Source organism: Thalia democratica, chromosome 3, assembly GCF_965202585.1.
Source record: "Thalia democratica chromosome 3, ktThaDemo2.hap1.1, whole genome shotgun sequence".
Classification (NCBI taxonomy): domain Eukaryota; kingdom Metazoa; phylum Chordata; class Thaliacea; order Salpida; family Salpidae; genus Thalia; species Thalia democratica.
This window is the reverse complement of record NC_139167.1, coordinates 37,917,700-37,935,789: the sequence shown is the minus strand read 5'-3', so window position 1 is coordinate 37,935,789 and position 18,090 is coordinate 37,917,700.

The following is an 18,090-nucleotide window of genomic DNA, read 5'->3' as shown; positions in this document are numbered from 1 at the left end:
AATATCGGAAACGGCGAGGCTCATGCGGTACACGTGCTGCGGAGTGCGCATCTTGGGCGTGTTTCCGATTATGTACAAGGCCAAAGCGTTCAGTCCCACGATCGCAATGGCTGAGAGCAAGTGGAAAATCAGTAAAAATATGTACACTCCAGCGCACCTAGAACACGTAAAAGTGTTTTACGCTATGAGAGGGTATAAAATAAAGATAGAACAAAATTTTTTGTACTTCACTATAGTTTATAAGTTCAAAAATAAAATTGAATATATTTTATTATATAAAATAAGCATTCTTAATAAATTAAGTTCACTAACAGTGTAGAAGCACATAACCAAGCTGTCAACAGGTGTTTGTTCTCTGAATCGACTCCGCACCAAACGTACTCACAAAAAGGAACCCGCAGGTCTTTCAGCTCAAAATATTCCCCCAAGCTGCTGCCATTGTTTGATTTTAGCGTGTTTTCATACAACGCCACTTGGTAGCATGCTTTTCGTAGATTGTCATAGCTGAGTTGGCTCAAACCTAACTCGGCTGCGCTCCACTTATCTCCAAGCTCTCGTGCGCACTTGCTTCGAAGCAATCTTTCGTTGCAGTGAAGATCGTACACCAGTTCAGTGAATCGATTCAGCTCGAATGTCTTCTCATCGCACTCTTTCTGCTTCGCCTCAGTGCAGTTTAGCTTGCCGAGGGTTTCGAAGTAAGCTGTCAAAGGCCGGTTGGTTTCGATGAAACTTGGCCGCGCGAGTTGCTGGGCTTCGAAGCACGAGTCTACGAGTAAAAAAAATAACTGGCGTGTTTGAGAATTTTTTAATATTTTTACATTAGTATGAAAACAAATATTGTTTTTGTTTACAAAATCGTATGAGTCATATAAAAACTTAAAGTCGGATTTTTTTTTTAAGGTATCTTCAATAGCAGAAACATTATACCATCTTTACATTTTAATTCAAAGTATTGTTATAATTTTTTTAAAATTCTGATTAATACATTTCAAAAAAATAAAAATATACTCAGTTTATTAAATAAATTTTAGGTTGAAAAATGTCCGTATGGATAGGTTTTTGAGTAAAAGTTTTTTTAAAACGGTGATGTTAAGCAAACAAACAAAAAAACGGACTGTTAATCAGAAAAAAACTACCTGTGCCTTCAACTGCGGTGTTTGATATAAAGCTTGTGATTATAAGTAAAAAATTAAGAAAGTTCATTTTTCTCTTATGTGCCTGAAATCTTTATAATTATGAATTTTAACTGAAATAAAGTTCAAGAAACTTTTTGCCATAAATTAATGTTCGTAGTATTTTTATATAATTAACTTTTTTTTCATTAAGGTAACATAATACCAAATCTAAACAAAAACTCATAACTAGCGCTTGTAAAAAAAAGCAATATCTAATTTAATCCAACTAGAATAATATAGTATAAAAATAAGTTATATAATTTAATAAATTTAAGCCGTATATAGTCTCTTTCTAAAAAACCAAAGCTTTTACTTTTATAGGTTTTAGGAAATACGTATCAAAAAACTTTTAAATAACTATGATACATAAACTAGTAATGAATCACTGTAAGAATAAAATTTGAGAACATCTTTGATGTTATTCGAAAAAAAATGTTGCGTACTTAAAAACTATTAATAGAAAATACTTTATTATTAAACTTGTAATTCAAGTATGATGAAATAACAGAAAAAGCTTTTAGCTTTTCATTTTTGTTTATAAACATTAAAACATTAAATCTGAAGGCCTATTTACTATAAAATACTTTTGTTTATGCATAATGCGTTTAAAAAAACCTTACTTGAAATTTATCAGTCTAATTTAATGTTTTCTAACATAAGCAGCTATTTTTGTTATAACTATAAACACTTTTTTATTGGTGACAGAAAATTTAGTGAAGAACAAAAAACCTTGGTTGTGGTCTAAAAAGTGTTTAAACTTTTACAACTTTGTTTTAAGCTTTATCAGATTCATCACTGGCAAAAACTAAATAATAATGAAAGCAGTGTTTGTATTAAATAAGGGGTTTAATGCTATGATGTACATAACACGTTTCATATACTTGACGTACGGTTTATATAAATTTCGGCTACCAGTAGTTTAATAATGTCAATTTATATTGTTTCGAAACAATGAGTTGTACATGTATTTAACAAATTATCATTAACTTTGTTGTAGATGTTGTTAAAAGTGTAGTGCACCAACTAAATAAACTAATAATTTGTTTATCAATTTTTGTAAAAATTGTTATTTTTGATGCATTTAATTTAATAAGCCATCTACAGACGGTAAATCAACTGAAGAAAAGCTAAATTACTTACTCTTAAAATTTATATACTAGAAAAACTTATTTAATTAAAAAGCAGTTGTTATTGTAAATTTTAATGTAATATTTTATAGTTAGCAAACTACAATTCACCTTAATTTGTCGTTTTTTTTTGTACAGATTTATATATTTTTATAACACAATTAAGGGCTCTACTTTTGCTAACATTTGTTTTCACCAAAATATTGATTTATTTTTAAGTTTTCACAATAAAAACAACCAGTCTAGTTGAGAGCTCGCCAATTGATATATTATTTAACTTTCTCGCAGTATTAATGTATCAAACTGCATTTAGAGTATTTTTACTTGCTATTAAGATCTACAAGTAGAATGACAAAAACTAAAAATAGTATTAGAGGGGTAGCTTAACCTGGTCTATCTAACTATTTTTAAACTTTTCTGTTTCGTATACAAAAATGATAAAATCATATAACATTTAGCAATAAACAACTGCAAGAATAAAGTTAAAGCGTTTGTTTTTGTTGTATAATAAACAAAGATGTAATTGATTTTAAATTTAAATTTAAACGCATTTTATCTGTTGATTTCTAATCATCGATTTTGTTAAATGCTAATTTCAATCAAGAACTTTTCACAGTGACTAAAAACTTTCATTAAATTTGAACTACTATGCTGCTGTTTTTGCTATTGTTGTTTAAAAAACACTTATTGTTAGAAATTTTATATACATTAACGTATTTTTACATACTTTTTACTAATTAAATTTTATTAATAGAATAGAAAAATGCTTTAATTATCTGGTGCGATATAAAAACTTAAGTTTACTTTTGAAATCAAAAATCTATCGTTTTACGTTTACGAACTTGTCCAAATTAAAAGAAAGTGTTTCAGTTTAAAGCCCTTTAACAACAATGAATACAAATTATATAAGCAAGTTTATTTTTGAATAGTTTTATGTTTGCATTTTAAAGATAAAACTATTATTAACAATTAAAAATAAGTTTAAGCTTTAATTTGACTTAAAAAGGAACATTATAAATAAAATTATCTTATTTTTTATTTCGTTAAGAACGCAGATATTTCTACTTTAAAAATACATTTTTTAAACGTAGCTTTAAACAAAAATAAGGGGTATCTAGTCACTGTGACATTAATTATTTGCAACACTGAATAGACACCCGATAAATTTAGTGCAAAAGCTCGTATATATACGCATCGGTACACATGTAAGCTAGCATTTGTGGTGATTTTTTTTTTCGAATTATGCAATAGCTGATTCATGCGCTTTAAACTTACTTTGCGTAGTCAGTTTAAAGAAAGTTTTTATTAAGCTATTGGTAATATCAATATAGAGTTTTAATTGCACAAGAAATTTCGATTTATTTAAACCAATGAATGTCATCATGTTAAAATTGAAGTTTTGTAGGAAAAAATATTAAGCGATAATTTTTGGACGTTCGAAGTGATAAAAAGATAATATTAAACTAAACTTTAACAAAGCGCAAAAAACTTTAAACAATTAAACTTTAGTAAAATTATGGTTTTTATAACCGAATAAAAGTTTTTTCGTACTGTTCTTTAAACGAAAAAGTTGAAGACTTTTAGATATTAAAATCTTTAATGATCTGTTTTCTATAAGACGAGTTATAAAATAAAGTTTTGGAAAAGTAAATATTTAAAAGTTGATAATTTAACTTAATTAAATAGATAATCTTATACTGATATTCGTAAACTTGAATCTTAAAGTATCTAAAATAAATAAGTTTTATATTAACAATCTTATTGTGAACTTACTCAATATTGAATTCATTGGACCTTTCAAGTTTTTATAAAGTTTTGCAAATGATTTATGTTAAATATGTTTTAGATAAAGTACATATGACGAACAATAAAAACAAAGGAATTTTTGGTATTTTTTATTAAAGTTCTGAAAAGAAATGATTGAGTTAGATATGATCATTTTAAAATGATCGGGTTAGAAATGATCAGGTTAGAAATGTTTGGGTTAGAAATGATAGGCTCCTCTTCACATACTTTGTAGAGCTGTTCATGTTTTGTTGGCAGTGAAACGCCGTCAACCGAATAAAATATTTGAGTTTATATTTGAGTTACAATTATTTTCACTTTCTAATTTGCTTTTTTTATTGTTTAGACCTGTATGATAAAACGGCTTTTTACGTTATCTTTAATCTCTATAATAAATAACCTTGATAAACATTATTTAAATTTTTAAGTAAAGTTACTTTAAACTATGAGCAAGTCTAGGTTAACCATTGTTTTTAAAATTTACTTTTGTAATAAAAAGTATTGAGTTTCCTCTTATTGAGAATAATTATGTACTTAAGTATTAGGCAAAACTTTCTGAATCTTTTATATTATGTAGCTGTAATTACGTTTTAAGTTATAATTAAAATAAAACTTGTAAAACACTGTTTAATTCTACTAAAAACATTAGTTTTTTTTATTCTAAATTTTAAATAGGTAAAATAGTATTTATTTATGCAACTAAAGTAAAAATAAGTTTTTAAAATGACTTAAACAAATACCTAGTTTGTACAAAAACATGGATCTAATGGAATGTATAAAAACAAAAAGTGCTGACATATCATTATTTTTTTATTTTTGCTTTCAATTAAGACAATAACTAGTTTTGAAAACTTATACTTTTATTTTCAAAAAAATTAAACGTGCCTATTTTTTTTTGAAAAAGTTTCAAGTTCTTTAGATATATTAAAGTCATTTAAAGACTTTCAATTTTCACATTTATAAACTTAAAAGTTTGCGATTTTTAAAGTTTTATTTGCCTAAAAACATGTTTATACCTTATTTTTGTTTTAAAGTATCTGATATGTCAAAAGGTACTACAGTTTAGTACAGATTAGTTTATACTTTTTATAACATAAAAAGGTTTCAACTTTACAGTTTTAAAAGTATACACTTTTTCAATAAAAATTATTGTAGGAAACACTGGTAAGTATAGTAACTAGCATATTTGTTAAACATTTGTTTTTTAGTGAAAAGAAAGATCCTAAGTCTTGAATTAAAACTTCTCATACTTTTTATATCTGTACTTAACTGAAGGATTTGACAAAAAGTTAGAATAAGTGAAAATTTTTTTTTGTTTGATGTTTTAATTTTTAAAAGTTGAATGTAAATTTTTGAATTACTAGTTCATTTATTTTTTTTACCTTGCTTGCACAAACTTTTTTGAGAATATGAAAATTACAAACAAATTATTTTAGTAGTGAGCTAGATTATAATTCACAACTTGTTAATAACTTGTTTTTAAAGCTCTGGTGTCTAATACTAATAGTTTTAATTGACTATTTTATTTCTAGCCATGATAAAAAATAAACTTTTGGTTTTGATAAAAAAATAATTGTAGAGTAACCTTGAGTTTGACACAAGGTTTTTTTTAAAGTATTAGCTTCGTTTAAAATGTATAAATACAAAGTATAATAATTTTGTTTGTCAACAAAACTCTAACTAAAAAAGTAAAATTTATTTACAAACTTATTCATAGTGATATTTCTATCTTAAACTTTCGGTAAATATTGATTTACTCGTATTGATTTATAATTGGTTCTTGATATAAGCATTTTAACAGGATTTTTTCTCAAGTTTTTTTTCAACAGGTAAAATTTTCAGAAAAAACACTCTATTTTTACTTCTCAATATTATATGTGTTAAAAAAAAAAATCTAAAAACATATTTTCTAAGTATTAAACAGTTTGTAAACTAATTTCCTGGTTTTTAAATCTTATCCTGAAAGTATACTACTTTTCTTATTTAGTTTCTAAATCTTCTCCTATACCAACTAGAAAAAACTGATATTCATGTAAAAAACTTTGTATTTAACTATTTTTCTTTATATATCTATACCAAAATTTACTATCTAGTGTTAGGGATAAGTATATAAATAATACTAGTTAGTTTTTGGATAAAGTGGGTTTTGATTTACCGATTTTAGGTAGTCCTTTTATTTATTTAGCATGTGTACTTTATTATTTTGGCTCGGACTAAAAATTATTTCAGTTTCTATTTGCACCTAAGTTAACGGTCTTATGTCCAAACCTTTTAGTTTTACATGAATATTAAACAGAAAGTGTCTAAGAAATTTTAATGCAAGAATAAAATACTTACACTAAATTTATTAACCATAAACCTACTTTGCATATTTTATTACTATTAGTGTTACTTTCAGCACTTTTTTTCCCAACACTAGTACTTAAATCAAAAAAAACGTAAAAGTTTAAAACTTATTAAAATGTATTCATATATAAGATAAAGTAATTAATTAAAAGTTCTTTTATAAAAATAATATCATTAACTTTTTTAACTATTACTCGTCATGAAATATTAGTTGAAAAAAAAAACAATTTATATATATGAAAAGTATTAAAGATTATATTAGTTTTAAGCTTATTCTTAAACTGTTGTTTTAATTCCGCTTAAAGACATCATTATGATTTCATTTTAGTTTAAAAACTTTATTTTTCAAATAAATACTCCAAAAAAACAAATTGAAGAATAAAACAGTACTTGTTTTACAAACTCTAAGCTTAACCATAACACTAAATATAACCCTACAACATATATTTCTTTTTATAAAGGTTAAAGAAAAAAAAAACTAGGTTTATTCTTTAGTGTTTTAGTTATTTTAGATACTTTAAATAAAATGTTCATAATTAAGTATGTTCTTTTTTTAATATTGTAGTCCTTTTTTTAGGTTTTTTTTATCTAATTTCGTTTCAACTAGGAGCTGGTAATGCACTGCTCGTAGTTACTTTTTGTTCAAATTTAACTTTTTTAAAGAAAATGGACTAGAGCTTTTTCTATAAGAGTTATTTTTAAATCTTTTTTATTTTTATCTTTAGTATACAGTATTTCTTATCAACTGATCAACTCATTATTAATTTGATTTTATAAATTTTCAAACGTTGTAGTATAGTTCTAACCTGTACTATAATTTTCCAAAGTTAGATGGTCAGCGAAGAATTTTAAAAATAAGTTCGATCTGCGGAAAACTTTTTCTTGTAATTCTGGCTAGTCCTGGTTTAAACTAAGTTGATTTACTTTTCGAAAAAGTCTACATTTAATTACGATTATCTTTACTTTGACAAAAGTAGTGAGTTTTTAATGTAAACAGTAATAAATTTAGCTAAACTGGCTTTCATTAAACACTACTCAGAGATTAAACTTAAAAAAAACTAATACTTCTAATTTTTTAAAAGTCTAGTAGTAAATTAACTGTTGAAAGTTGAAACTTAGCCTACTGTTAAAAACTAGTTTGGTTTTAATACGCCAACTTTGACAAGATTAGGTTTTATTATTCTATTCTTTATCATATTTTTTTTTCTACCAATGTTTTTACGCCCTTTGCTAAGGCATTAAATTAGATGAACTGTTTAAAACACTTTATACATAAATAAATGTAAACGAATTTATAAAGCATAAGTTTTTTTTTCAATGCATTAGTTAATTCAAAAATAAAAAACTCTACCCCACTTTACATTTATTTTTTTTTTTAAACAAAATTGACTAAAAGTATTTCACGAACCTCTAAATGACATACTTAACATTTAGATATTTTCTTAAGACGATAAAGATAAATGAAAAGCTATAAACTAATGTTTTTATTTAGACATTTACTCAAAGCAGAAACGTGTTTGAAACTTATTTGTTAGTCTATTCAACAAAAACACCTACAAAATTTTTTTTAAACATATGTTGTTCGTTGTTATACAATTAAATAGTGAAAGATAGAATTATGTTTTATTATTGTACTTTTACAATAGAGACTTAATGTCAAAACTTCATGTTTCAACTTATAGAAACATATTATAGAAACATATTATTCAATGGAGTATTTAAAAGTCTATTTAAAAAAATTGTTTTTACTAAATAATTTTTCTCACAAATTTTAAAAGTCAGTTCATGGTAAAAATGTAAAGGAGCTAGTTATTATTTCAATATGTGTTTTTAGTTAACAAACATAACATAAAATTTGCAATACACAAAAAAAAAACAAAAAAACTAAACCTATATTACAATTTTTTTTTAATAATATTCATTTGACTCAAAACCGTAAAACCAAAATGTTTTTTCAAAAGTTAATAATTAAAGTTAAAAAACCACAAAAATTTATAGAACTAAATTGTAAGCTTTTGTAACATATAAAGAGTTGCAAGTCTTAATTAATAGGATATAGTTAATTAAATTTGTAGAAACTTAAAAAAATCTTTTCATAGTTTAGTAAGTTTAATTAAATTGCAATCTAATTTAGTTTACCAAATTTATGATCTTTAATGGATACTTTTACATAGTTGTTATCTAAATGAACCAGCGGTATTCATTGAACTATAAAATTTTAGTATTCTTTTAATTTTTTTTTCTTTAGTTCTTTACAATTTGTAATGTCATCTGAAGCAGCTTCAAGCAAAATAGCTGATGAAAAAACAGCTGCTTTCCTCAAACAAAACTCGTTTTTCCTTTCAAAGGAGCTTGCTCGAAAGCAAGTTTTCAAAATGTGCAAAGAAGTGAGAGGATCTGACCGAGTGTTTAAACCCATACCTAATATGCAGGGCAGAGATCAAAACGAAAATAAGTTAAAGATCAGTTTAAAAGATCACTTCAAGCAAGCAAGGAAAACTTTTAAAAGATCTGGGTCACCAGATAACGAGAAAACGAACATACCTGTAAAGCAAAATAGGAATAAAATAATGTATAGAGCTGGGTCTGCAGATAATGTACATAAAAACAAATCAATTAAGCAGAAAAAGAATGATTCAATTGACAAAAGTGTGATTGACATGACACTTCCAATGAACTTCAACTTTAGAAGTAACAGTTCCTTCAAAACTAATATAAGCCATGTCGGCTTCATTGAGGCATTGGATAAGCTTAGTTCTGTGTCTTCTGAGGACTTGCAGCGGCGTTTTATGCGTAAATTTCAGAGATAGTTTGAGTGCTTTCTGCGCATTGAAGTAATATTCGTCATCTCAATTTTGTTTATATAAACATAAGTTTTTTTAAGTACTAGTTGTTATATGCTGCGCATTTGCACCTACTTTATTTAAACAATGACTTTTGAGTATGAATTTGAGTTTATATAATCATTTTTGTTTATGTTAAAGTCGCTTAAGTTAGTTTTCTTGATAAGCTTAACAGTGTTAAAAAAAATATTACATAGCTTTGTTATCTAAAACCATAAAACGAAAGTGAAAACTTAAGTTTTAATATGGATCTAAACTAAACTTGCATAAATCGTTTAAGCTACAAAAAAAATCGGAAACAAAATTTGAGCCATTGCATCTACATTTATAGTTTTCTAAAAGCTCTTAAATCTATTATATTACAATTTAGAGTATATATTTTTTGTAAACTATACCTCACATTTTTTACCTAAAACTTTACTTAAAATGCTTGTTTTTAAAGATTTGGCTGATGAATATGAAGGTAGAACCACTTATGTCATGTTCTTTCTGTACAAAACATTAAACTGCATCCGTGGTGTATGACATAACAACCGAAAATATTTTTCGTACAGCAGGTCTTAGGATCAAACTTATTTGTCGTTCAATAAACAATATATATAAAGTAGTTTTTGAACTTTAATCTTTTATTACAAACTTCACTTTTAAGAAAACAGGTAAGCCGTAATCCGGGGTCAAAAAACAACTTCAATTAACTATTGTTTCAGACAAAGCTATACTTAAATTTTCAAATACAAAAAAGCTAAACTAATAGCCCTTAAATAGCTGTCTAATGAAACAATAACCAGAACACTTTAGTTGCAAAGCTTTCGTCTTTTATTAGACATTTTCAATACAAAATACGGCTGTAAAAACAAAAATTAAAACATAAAATATATATATATATATATAAATGTTTCTAATTGATAAAATGACATCTATTAACAGCAAACAAAACTTCACTTTTCTCATTAATTTTAAGTTTTACATAGCTCTAGATAGTATATGACATTTCCATGGGATTACTATGCTAAGGAAAAACTTTTAGCTACTATGCGAATAAGTAAAAATAAAATTCTGTTTTAATATAAAGTAACCAAAACTCATTTAGTTGGACATTTATTATAAATTGGTTAGCGTAATTTATACGACAGTTAATAGCATGTAAACTATTTGTAAGTTTTGTTTTCAAAATTCAGATAGCAGCAACACTAAACAACTTTTAACTTAAATTATAATAAACTAACTTAGTACTACTACCATTTTAAAAATTTAGAGAGCATAACAAAGAAAAAAGTTACATAAATATATTTTTTAAAATCTTAATGAATAAAAGTCCTTTTCAAGCTCAAGTAGTTATACATAGTAAATGCATAAACGACATATATAAAATTCTCACTTTTAATTGTACACTCCTGCCGAATAATGCAATAAATCTATAAAATGGATAGATCAAATTTATTAGAAAAAAATTATGTGTAGTACATTAAACAAACGAATACATTTTCTTAATCTGATAGATACACCCAATCATTTTTTGAAACCAACTAGTAACCCTAAAGTAGACTTTATTTATTGTGTTTTTGTTTGAGATAAGTAGATATTAGCTATAAGTTGGTGTAAAAATGGTAAAGCTTGTCCTTAAGTTATAAAGTACGCATATCACTCAACATTTTTGCCTAGGTTCAAGGTGTACACCTTACCAATGTCCCTACTTGAACATTTTTTAAAGTCCAAAAATAATTATTCTCAAGAATTTTTAGTACACTTATTACTTTTGTTGATATTTCTTAAGATGTGATGAACCTTTTCTTTTTTGTTTTTTATTTACTTTTTTTTTATAAAGAATTTAATTATTGAATAGCTTGTATAATATGAAGTCCGAATTATAAATTTGAATATAATTTATAAAATATTTTTTTTTATAAACTAGTGTACTTCTCTGGCTAAAATTGTTAGAAAGAGACGTATTCTGATAAATTTTAGCAATTTTTTTAAAACTAAAGAGATAAAAATATTAAATTCTATCAAGTAACTCAGAATAATAGAAATTTGTAATTCAAATAGTTTATAAACATTATTATATTTTATTATTTGACATCTTTCTTAACTTCAAATGTAAAATAGTAAAAACACTTGTAACAAAACATGATTTTCAATTTGAAAATCTTATTTTCTTATAAAGTAAAGCTTGAAATATTTAGAATAAAATAACAGGATAAGCTAGATAGTTTTTATTTATTTAGTAGATTGAAAGTATTTTTATCAAAAATGAATTTTAACTTATTCGGTAAAAATAAATAAGTTGTTAAAACTTGCTTAATAAGGTCGATTTAAAATTATTTTTGTTCAACGTAAACTACGATTTCATCTAAAACTTTTAAAAATTCGGTTTACATACTTAACAACAATATAAGAGTTGTTTTATATGAATTCCTCAAGTCTTTTTTTATTGTTGTAATTCTCATATTAAATCGATAGTAGAAATTTAAAAAATGTAATATATATAACTCCTATAAGTTTGTATTGCACATATGTAACAAACAGTTTTAAATTTAAAACCATAGCATATTAAGTATGTTTTTTTGGTATGGCTTTAAGTACTTTTCTTGGCACAGAAGATTTTAATTTATAGCATTTCAAATAACACTTTCTAGAAAAAAAAAATTTTCTAAATTCTACTTATTAATGGTGTAAAAATTTTTTGATTGTATCTGTATTTTACTTAACGCAAATAGTTCAAAATTAATTACTCGTCAAAAACTTTGTTTGATATTAATATAAGGAACACTTTCTAACTATAGAGAGTGTTTATAAAAAATATTTCATTTTAAGTTTTTCCGTAAAATGCTTAGCATTCGTACGACTTAACGCTTTAAAAAAAAAGGTATAATTTGAACATATGTTTGTTTTAAAAACAAAAGAGACAAACATTAAAAATATTTAATAGCTTAAGTATTGTTGAAAAATCTGGAACCTATAGAAATATTATCGTTTTTTTCTTCTATAGAGTGTAAAGTTTATAATAAAAAGTAGAAGTATTAAAAAATATTCATAAAAAATTTATATTTCTTTTGTCAAAATAAAAATTATTTTAGTATTATATAGCTATAGAAATCATCTTGATTAAAAATGTCTCTCTGCATGTTACAGATTAAACTTAAAAAACGTATTAACTATTTGTTTATTTTTAAATTTAGTTTATGTATCATAACCTAAATTTTGCTTAAAATTTAAATTTCTATAGACAAAATATTATTTATTTACAAACTATGAAAAATAAATAAGTTTTTAGGATAAAACTGAGTTTTATTAATTACGAAAGTTGAATAAATGTAAAAGTAGAAACCACATTATTTTTTTTAACAAAATCTCTAAGACAAAATTTCGGATAATTTTCTAATAAAGAGTTTATGTGTTAACTTTCATAACTTGTATATACAATAAAACTACAGGCACAAACTTTTAAAGAAATAATAGCTATTTACAGTTTGATACAAGTCTATAAAACTTTTTTGCTATGTAAATTATATAAAAATAAACGTATTACTATTTTTATCATAATAATAAGCTTAATCCTTTTGATGTATAACTTTGTAACTTAAAGGGCAGCTAAAAATAAAAAAACAAAATTAGATAAAAAAATTTCAAAACAAGTTAAACACTTCTTTTTACTGCTGCATTTATACTAGTAATAGAAGACTGAAGCTAAACTTTAATTTATTTAATTATAGTGTTCAAACAAAGTTTAGACACTTTTCTTTTGTTAAGCTACTTTAAAACTTACAAAATAAAATAGTTCACGGTTTAAACTTTGTCAAACTCCCTATCAAAGTTATTAATTGCACAGTGAATAATTTAAATCAATATAAACAAAGTGAACACTCAAGACGCAAGAGTAGACAATTTTGAAGTGTAGAGGTGAGTGGGCGGGCTACCAGTTGAAATGTCGCTACTCGTGAGTGACAGTATTGATGTCCTTCTTCTATTCACTGCCTGGTTGTTCAGGTTTGCCAGCGAGTTGAAACGGTGGTCGTTTGCATTGTATCTCGTCTCATCGAACCTTTCAAAACATCATTGTAATAAACTTCAGCTCATGTTGTAGCTTTTTAGTAGCAACAAAAAACAGAACGTTCGAATTGTTTACGATTAAATATAAGTATTTTAAACTACTTGTAGTAGCTTCTTTATTCAATACTAAACCTTTAAAGACCATTTAATATCAAGGCAAGTATATTGGATGGTTCATAAATAAAATTATAAATTTAAACACTAGCAATTTTTATAGAACTAATTTTTGAAGTGGTCTTTATACTTATATTAATCTTATATACGGAAGTTTTAAAATAATACTGTTGTTAATTCTGTTTTTATGATTTACAATTTTTATTTACAAAGAAAAAAAGAAAAGAAAAAAGATATTAAACTATTATATTATTTTCTAGAGTAAAACAATTGTTATTTTGTTATATCTAGAAAAGTTGATTTTATGGTTCAAAAATTAAGTTCTAGTAAGATTAAAATGAGATAAAATTTAATTTTTCAAACATGGGTGGTAGGAATTTTAAGAGAACCTAGTATAAATGTTCACCTTCTAAAAAACTAATATAAACTTATTTTTTTTCTTTCTAATAAATAACATCAAGTTGGATGTTATAGTAAAAAAATTAAAATGTTTTAACAAGTTACCTGAGCTTGTGGATAATGGGGTACAAGTTGTGATCAGTCATTCTTCTCACGTTTCTTGATTTCGATGATTGCTGAATGCAAAAAAATGTTTAGGAATTATCAACTAACAAATACGTTTAAAGTTTGAAAGTTTGTGTATTTGATGAAATGTTTTTAAGCGTGTAAAAATTCTTTGATAAACTATAAATGTTTCTTATTTGAAAATTTTATTTTATTTTCTTTAAATTTCCACTATTTTGTATCAATCAACTAACTGTAACTCCTTTGAGATCTGGATCCACACCCATGATTTTCTTGTAAATAATTTCTCTTCGTTCCAACGGATCTTTACAAGTTGACGCTAACTTTCTGTCCGCAATTTCGTCCACGCATTTCATGAAAGCAGAAAAGTCGATGTATCTTTGACCACGAACCCTGTGTAAAACATATGTGAAAAAAAAAGGAAAACAAGCTATAGGTATTTAAACTATAAATTTTAGTATTAAAGGTTGTTCTTGTTTTTGAGATTTTGGAAGTTTTGTAGCTTCAAGAAATAATAAATTTTATTTAGGTATACTTTTAGTCTACTTAAAAGTTACTAAAAACTTAATAAAAGCAAAAAAAAAAGCTCTGTTTTTTTAAAAAAGTTAAAAATTTTATATAAAAAACAAAATACAGTTTTTGTTTACCGTAGGACTGTACACCATGCTTTTAAAAACTATTAAGTTATTAAAAAAATTTATTTTCAGTGTAAAATGTTTGCTCTAACTCATGACTATTATAATATTTAAATTAAAATAATTTAAATAATAGTTTTTTTTTTGTTATTTTGAGTTATGCAGTACAACTTTTATAATCAGTAGCTTACAACAACACAACACTTATAGAAAAAAAATGTTAATTTTTATTTATTTAATCAAACTTTAGTCTTACTTAATCTAAATTCTTTCTTATACTGTTTTTAGCTTTAAATAATATAGTTACATAAGTGTCAAGGTTGGGGTATTAACAGTTGTGTTTTGAATATTATTTGTTGACTCAAAAAGTAAAAGTCAAACTTAAGTTGTTTACGAAAAGTTTTATGGGTGCAAAGTCAAGTTTTTATGACTAGCAAATTACTTTTTTATTTCTGCTCGAAAACACTTTCTTATATCATATAATTGTGATATTTATAGCTTAAAATCGCAATTTAGTTTTTAGTCTCTATGTTAAGCATGTGTTCAAACTTAACGAAATCAATAAGAATGTTATTATTTAACTGCCGTTTGTTTAATGGAGAAGTTTAGAATACAATTGCAATACAATAGATAAAATAAATGAAACTTGCCTGTTTTTGATAAATATGATATCAATGTCGCCCGTGACCAAGTTAATGTTATCGACAAATTTACAGTCTTTGCAAAACTTGTTCCACGATATCTGGTACATCTCTTTGCCAGATGCCAAAATTTGACCAAATCTAAAATGAAAAGCGTTAATGTAAAATTTATATTTGCTTTACATTTTTTAGTTTATAAAAATGCTAAGTTAATGAAGGCTTTAATCTTAGATATATATAACCTAATTTAGTAATAATTTTAATAAACCACATATTTCATGTCATTTCAAAGTATATGTCGCAAGTTTCACATATAAATACTTGTGTACTTATGACTTTTATGATTTATAGCTTCATAAAGGTGGGTACTAATAAAGTATTTATTGTTTGTTTTGTTTCATCGCTAACTCTTTTATTAGATAAACCCATTAATCAGGAAAACATTTAAAATATGTGCAACTTTCATGTTTTTATAAGTTGTTTGATTTTAAGCTCAATAAAATTTTTACTAACCTGACAAGCCGCAAACAAGCAAGCAGTAAATCATAAAATTTATAAATGATTTCTTATTCGAACAAAGCTTAAATATGTTTTAAAATTTTCTACAGCGAGTAAAGTTTGTCATGTTATATAAAAACTAAAACTATTTGGATTTATATAATTACTTTATTCTAAAATGCTCATTATTTTATTTAACTTCTCATGTCTATTTAAATACTATAACTTTGTAGTTTAGCTTTAAGTAGTTTGAAATTTTTTATAAGCGTTCAAATAAGTTTATGTTTAATTACCAACAAAAACCATGTTATAATTTTAAATTTTCTTATAAAAGTATTAAAAATTTCTAAACTTTGAGTTTTTGCTAATGTTTAAAAAAATAAAAGAACTTGATTTTTGTAAAACTTATTAGTTATTAAGAGTTTTGTTATCCACTTAATTGTTGTTAAATTTTACGTTTTTTCTTTAAATATCTAAATATTAATACTCAGTTTATTGAACACGATAAAGAAATCAACGCTCAAAGTTATGGTCAAATAACTTCATGCATAGAAATAAGTTTCGGTCATAGAGCAACACACAAATGATTTACGTTAATTATTTTGAGCTTATTTGATAAAGTCTTTTTCTTAAACTTTTTCGTATAAGACAGTTAGTAAAATAAATGAGCTATATGACTATTGTGTTTGTACGCTTTAGTTTTATACGAAGATAATAAAACTTAATATATGGGTTTAATAACCAGAGCTAAAAAACAGGTCATTTTTACTTAAACTTGTAAAAAATTAAGTTCATGATTTATTTTTATTAAATTTAACTTATTATTAAAAAAATATTTTTCTCTTTCTAATTAGCCTTAGCTTTATGGGTACCAAATTTCAAAAAAAAACTCTAATTTTCTCTAATGATTAAATTTTTAATAAGAGTGTTTAAGAATTTTCTGTTGAACGCATAAAAGCAAAATTTCTTTTCAAAGTTTATCATTCGCATAAACATCAAATAAATAACTCACTTTGCGAATTTTGTGAAAACGTCTTTAATAGCAGTCAACCATTCATTGTCCTCATTTGAAGAATCATAAGAGCTTGTATTTGAAGGAACTAAAGAAGTTTTACTTGGCATAGCTTTGAGAATTCTTTTTGAGTTTTTCCTGTGTGTTATTTTAATTATAATACTAAAACTTACATTTTATAAGCTTTCAATTATACAAAAGTTTAATTTTATATATATAACTTATTGCTAGTAAATTTTTTATCCACTTACGGAGATTTATTTAGGTTTTTAACCTTGGATTCTAAAGTGTTTTTCGTGTCTTGATTTTCAACATCTCCAATTTCTAAATCTGCATATAGAATAATAATTTAAAATAATTTTATTTTTAACGTTTTTATTTTCTTATAGCTGTTTCAATTTATTTAAATCAAAGAGAATTGAATTTAGTAACACAATTAAGACTTGCAAAACCGGCCCAATTAAAAAAAAAATTAAAGCATGTGTTTTGAATAAACGTACAAAACTGATTTTCGTCCTCCTTTTTGTTTAAGTCTGAATCAAATGAGTTCCACCTTTCAAGTTTGTTGTTTTCCTCTACATTTTTAAGCAAGTGGTTACCTAACAAATGGTTTCCAAAACCACGTTCCATGATGCCTGTTAAATCAAATTTTAGTTTGTTTCCACACACAGCTATCAAAAAAAAGTAAGTGGGTAGTAGTTAAATTTTTTTAAACAACTCTTAAACCTGTCCTTCTGCTTTTTTCGAACTCCTGATACTTCTGCTGGTAGCTGGTATAAGACAGCTCTTTTTCAATGACAAGTGAATTTCTTTTGCTTTCCACTCCGTCAGTTGTCGAGACGGTTGAAGTGCTGGTATTTCTCCTCAATTTTTCACTTTCTTTTGTGAGCAACGATTTTCTGTAAAATAATTCGAGTTTTACATTTCAGACTATTATAATAAGTTTTTTTATTAACTTTAAAAACGTCAAAAAAAAAAGGTTATAACTGTGCGATTTAGTTTAGTAAATGGAACACTATTTAAAACAAAAAAATAAAAAGCGTTAGCCTGACCGTATTTAATAAAACTAAGTTCACTTGATATATACTATGAAATAAAAGATAGAGTTACCTTTTATTATTGTTTGTTTCAGTATGTAAATTATTTGTCCCAGTGTCTTCAATGACGTGTAAAGATTTTTCCGAACTACAACCGTTTCCCATGTTTTATCTCTTAAAATTTAAATAACAACTTTCTGCAACAAAATTCAATCTTAAATTCATATGATTCACTTTTAAACGTAACAAATGAAACTATTGCTCAGATGACTGTTTTATATGGCTACGACATATTAGGAACT